Here is a 5,734-nt window from a genome sequence, read left to right on the forward strand (position 1 = left end):
TTGTTATCCAAGAGTTTAAGTCTTGAACCCAACCAGAAGGCTCTACTGATAACCTTTTTATATTTCAAAGGTTTACACTAGAACACACAGGGGGTTCTACTAAGAACCCATTTACATTATGGTGCAAAAATCCTGTGATGATGATGATGAAAGACTTCTTCAAGGATTTTGACAATCCTTGAAGAACGGCTCTTTGGATGAAAAGGGTTCTTTATGGAACCCTTGACAAACCCTTTCTTCAGAAGCAGATGGTTCTGGGTAGAACCCTTTTGGAACCCTTATTTCTAAGAGTGCACTGTGTAGCCTACATGAACACTAGCTGGCATATAACAGTCTGAGATAAATCAAATCAGTTTTAACAGGTATTTCATCACTACTTTATTTTATCTTTATTATTGATGATAACAGGTTTATCAGGTTCTCTCTTTCCGCAGCTGATTTCCTAAATGTGTCTTCCTGGAAGACGATAAGAGGAGTGAAATACTTCTGGGATCCAAAGACTCACTCCACCCTAAACTAAATGTCTGAGTGGAGTTCCCCGTAAAAACCTGAAAACTGAAAATAAAAAGCTGTTAAGCTACACTAGCAGTAAACAAGAAATCTGCAATTACTTCTTTCAGTTTAATCTGTACTTTTGGTTTTTTACCGTACGTACTGGTTTGTGTGCAGAGAGAGAGAGAGGGTTATTTGCATATCCATGAATCATTACTAAATGAAGGTGAAGTGTAGAACTAAATGTAAGCAATTTTAACAAGGCATTTTATCTTATTTTGCAAAAAAAATACACAAATTATTACTTCTTGCATTTTATATTGGTTAAAACATGACTAAAGCATACAGTGTATATCTTCCTCCTCCCAGTCAACCTCGTATAAATGGCGAACTCTGGTAAAGACTCTGGTCTCAGCTGAGAAAAAGGTTGAGGAAAGTTTACGGCTTCATTGACATGGATGGGAGTTCAAAACATACTACGTTAATCAGATTAAATACATACATGAGGGGGTGCCTGGTATATTTTTTATCCTATAAGGGGTAATTGGCTGAGCAAAAATTGAGTACCATTGCAGAAGATTTAGTGGCATCTAGGGGTGAGATTGCAGATTGCAACCAAATTAATACTGCTCACCTCACACTTCCCTTCCAAGTGAGAACATTGGTCACAAAACTCTATAACTCTATACTCTGTCTGTTCTGGGACACTGTATAAACATCTGTGGAGGAGAATACACACCCTCTGTAGATGTAAAGAAAACACAATGATGCTTATTTTCAGGTGATTATACACTATTGAAAACATACTTATGAATATTATATTCAATTTCTGCCATATTCTGCATATTCCCTGTAAGTCTTACATACTGGACCTTTACAACACAATAAAATATCAATGAAAGAGACAGGGATGCATCTTACTGTGTGTTTTAAATTTATTCTTCTTTCTTCTTTTAAAAATAAAAATGGCTTCTTGAAATTCCAGTGTGGAGCTAATTATCAGACATTTTTTTTTCTTACAAGAAATTCATCTTTTTCTTTCGCATTCAGCAAACACATTAATATAGTACACATGCGTACACATATACACACAGATGCACAAGACAAATACATACACATGTTCACTGTAACTTTTACTCGATTTACACATATTTCAAAATAAAGTCCTTTGCAGTAGCACAACCAAAATACAACAGAGAGAGACAGTAAAACAGCATATTCACTAGATGTGTAGATTAAAGTGTGTATTTGTGATAATAAATGGTTTTAAAAAACATAGGCGGCATCAGAGGACAGTGACCAGGAAATGAGGCGGAGAGAGAAGCAGAACCAAAGGAAATTCCTACTGTGTGACAAACTTACTTGGCAATAAACTTTATTGTGATTCTGAGCATCAGCTTAAGGTTAAAGAACAGTTGGAGACTGTCCATCAGAGGTGGGGGACTCAAGTCAAATGTCTTCACTCAAGTCACAAATTTGAGGACATCAGACTTGCTGGACTATCTGATAAAAGACTCAACTTGACTTTGACTTACAGTTCCCTCTGAGTCGCCTGGCTGCTTCCTGTGAGGTGGACTGTACAGGGTATTCAGCTACAAGCAAGACTCCAAACAGTAGTGACTGAAAAAATTTAAAGGGAACTGTGAACTGTGGAGGGAAGAACTGAAAAATGATTCTTCGCCTTACTGGAAGCTGACAAGCAAGATTACCCATCAGTCATTGCACCAAAATCAAACAACAGAGCTCAAAGAGGAGTTTTTATTTTTTATTTTATCTCACAGATATTTATTTAATTAAAATCTACTAAAATATTTAATAAAATATATAACATGTTTTAATTTGAACAAATCTGCAATCTATTTACTTTAATAAATAATAAAATAAACACGATATTTCATCAGTCATCAAGTGAACATGTTCAGTTGAAATAATCGCCTCTCTGACATCAACATTGCGGTGCCCCCTTCTGAAATTTCGAGTCTGGGTCAGGACAACTGTTTTTGTATGCTTTCACATCACTTGGAGTTAAAGTTAATGCCGAATATTCACAGAATGAGTAAGTGTGCATTTATGAGTCGTAATAAATCATTAATAATCCTTTAGAAGGCGTAGATGTTTATAATTGATTTCAGACTATTTAATATTTAATATATTTGTGATGTATTCATTTTGCATGTGCAATTTCCACATATAGCACTTTAAATACTTAATTTAATACTGATATATTTATTTATTTTATATTGATATTTTATGTTTATACATTGTTTACATATTTAAGTATTGTCATAACTGATGTTACCAATCATAATCATCAAGGATGACATAATATGGATACATAATAACAATCTGTAAACAATCAGCATAATATTACATAACAATCTGTAAATCTGCATGATATTAATCTTTTTAGGAGTGACACTGTACATCTTGTAAATTAATCAGATCACATTTATTCACAAGTAACATACATTTAAATATGACATGTTTTGTAATTCTAGTTTTTCTGTGTTTGATTTCATTCAAATATTTTATTTCAGTAATATAAAATTTTCACAGTTGCAGGAAAAAGTGTCCAAGGTGTTTTACGTTACCCGAATAATGCATGAAGGAACAATGTGTGCGAGTGTGATGTTCTGAATGGAGGAGTTTTTGTCAAGTTCCCTTGACTGTTTATGTGCACCGCGGAGCAGAACACAGACTTGAAGCAGATGACTCCAACTGAGTTTTAAATATTTGCATTTTTCTAGGCAGACCAGCAGAGGCCGAACACACGAGGCAGCAATCATGGAGGGAGCTAATGTTTGTCCAAAAATATTAAAATCTGGATTCAATGATTACGTTGTTGATGACGGCAGTAAGAAGAGAACACTTCGACAGGTGTGTTAATAGGACAAGGAGAAATGTTACGATCCTTGTGAAGAGGAACCAGACGAGGAGGCTTTAACACTGCGTTGTAAATTTATGTTGTTTATTATGTGCTCCTGTTTTCATTTTAGAGCTTTATTAAAATGTCAGAGCACCATTCTTCCTTTTTATACATTTAGGAGGCTTCATTACTACAAAATTTCAAACATCAGTAAGATTTCTAAGGTGCACTCTTAGAAATAAAAGGCTAACTAGAACTATATAGGGTTCTTCAGCTTGTAGTGAATGCTTTTTGAGTTTTCTACCTAGAACCCAGCATACAGTATTATACAGATGTATCTTACAGTATTATTATACAAAAGTTCTACCCAGAACTCCTGTGAAGGCACTTTTCCACCAAACTACCTCTGGTTCTTTAACCTGTTCTGTTCGAGATTGCTGGTGCTATCTAGCCCGTGCTTTCTCCGGTTTTGAGCGGAACCATTGTGATATCAAGGGCGTTATCAACAGAGGGCGCTGCACAATGACCAATGACTTGGAGAACGTGAGAGGCAAACTTTGAATCACAAAGCTGCCATTTTTTGGTTCCAGCTGGGAACCAATCTTTCGGGTTCCAAACCAGTTCATTTCCGGTGTAAATGCTCAGAACATTCAAAATTAGGTGCTTGAACCGGAATGGAGCCCGTTCCATTTATGAACCCATCTTTGGTGTTTAGAAGGGCTCCGCCTGTAACCTCTAGTCTTACAAAGAACCCTTGACGAACCCTTTCTTCAAAAGAGGTTCTTTAGAAGCAAACTGGTCTGGGGAGAATGTCAGCCCAACAAGAAGAACCCTTATTTTTAAAAGTGTATAAGCAGGCTGCAACAGTTCTGATTAATGTTGAAAATTACACTAAAATTTTCACAACCACTGTCTTCATTTTCTGGTTTAAATGTGGAAACTGAAGGAGATCATATGACTTGATTTTTGACTTGCTTTGCTTACAGGAGGGACAGGACTTGCTTGATTCTCAATAACCTGGGACTTGCTGAAGACTTGCACATTGGTGACTGACTCCCACCTCTGCTGTCCATAAACAGTTCATGTCTTCCCACAGTCTCACTATGGATTGGGCACAAGAGAGTGCTGTTTCTTGGTACGGAGAAGAACATCCTTCAGGTTGTACTTCCCCATCCGGTTGTGTCTGTAGTAGTGGATGTAGAACACTACCACGATGGCGACCAACAGAAGAACACCTAATAGTGCTAAAATTAGAATGAATCCGATGTTGCTGACTGCAGAGGGTTGGGTGAGGGGTATGGGTAGAGAAGAAAAAAACAGAATATTCTATGTCAGATCAATATCACATATCACAATAGCACCAACAAACTTCCTTCCTCATGTTGAATGTGTGAGAATAAATTCTCTACTGCTGTGAGAAAGCAACACTGAAAGCAGCGTTCTGGTTTCTCATCAGTGACTCGCTTTCCAGCATTAACAATAACATTGAAGACTGGACATGACAAACCTTAACCCTGTAATACCATGCATATCATATTTCATACACAAGTTTCATCAGATCAGTATGATCAATATTTTCCTGAAAACCCTGTAGTATGTAATCTGAGTCATGTCTTCTACCCACAGTGCACTGCAGGCAGCAGCCGGCCTGTGAGTGCAAAATCCAACGTGGCTGCTCGTTTTTAGCAGGAAAATCTTTGCTAATTCTGAATTTTTACCTTATTTTATGGTAAAATTCTGTTTGAAAAGTGTGCATCAAATATGACACAGTAGGTAGATAAGATAATTTATCTGAGTCTCTAAATCATTATTCTTTTGAATTTCATGATGTAATCTGCATCATTCCTACCATAAACACAAATACACTGTTCAATAAACTAATTCAAGTTTAAATGTGTTCCTGTCATCTTATAATCAAGTTAGACTATAAACTGAGATACTTAAATATGTTTTTTTATATGTCACTTGCTCTCATTATAATGACTCAGATGTTGCAAACTATTATTAAAAGTGAGTGCTCCCTAATAATTGTCTTTTGAATTGATTTTAAATTTAAATTCCTTTGTTATCATAATTGTATGATATATATTGACCAATGCAGATTTATATTTATTATCCTGTTTTAGCCGACCACAGGGCAAAATGAAAAGGTTCTTGTTTGGAAAAAAGCCAAACCAAGTGAAGTGTGCCTTTTTTTATAAATCAAACCCACTGTGATCAATGAATCTTTTCCTTTGTTTCATAAATGCTTAACATATAAAATATCATACAAAAATATCATAAATATCATGAATTATTTTTTAGATTATGTCAAAGGGCCCAACGAACACTTAACAGAATAAACTAAACAGAATTTCTTGGCGATTATTTGATGTG

This window comes from Lutjanus erythropterus, chromosome 3 (assembly GCF_056507025.1).
Source record: "Lutjanus erythropterus isolate fLutEry1 chromosome 3, fLutEry1.hap2, whole genome shotgun sequence".
NCBI lineage: Eukaryota > Metazoa > Chordata > Actinopteri > Lutjaniformes > Lutjanidae > Lutjanus > Lutjanus erythropterus.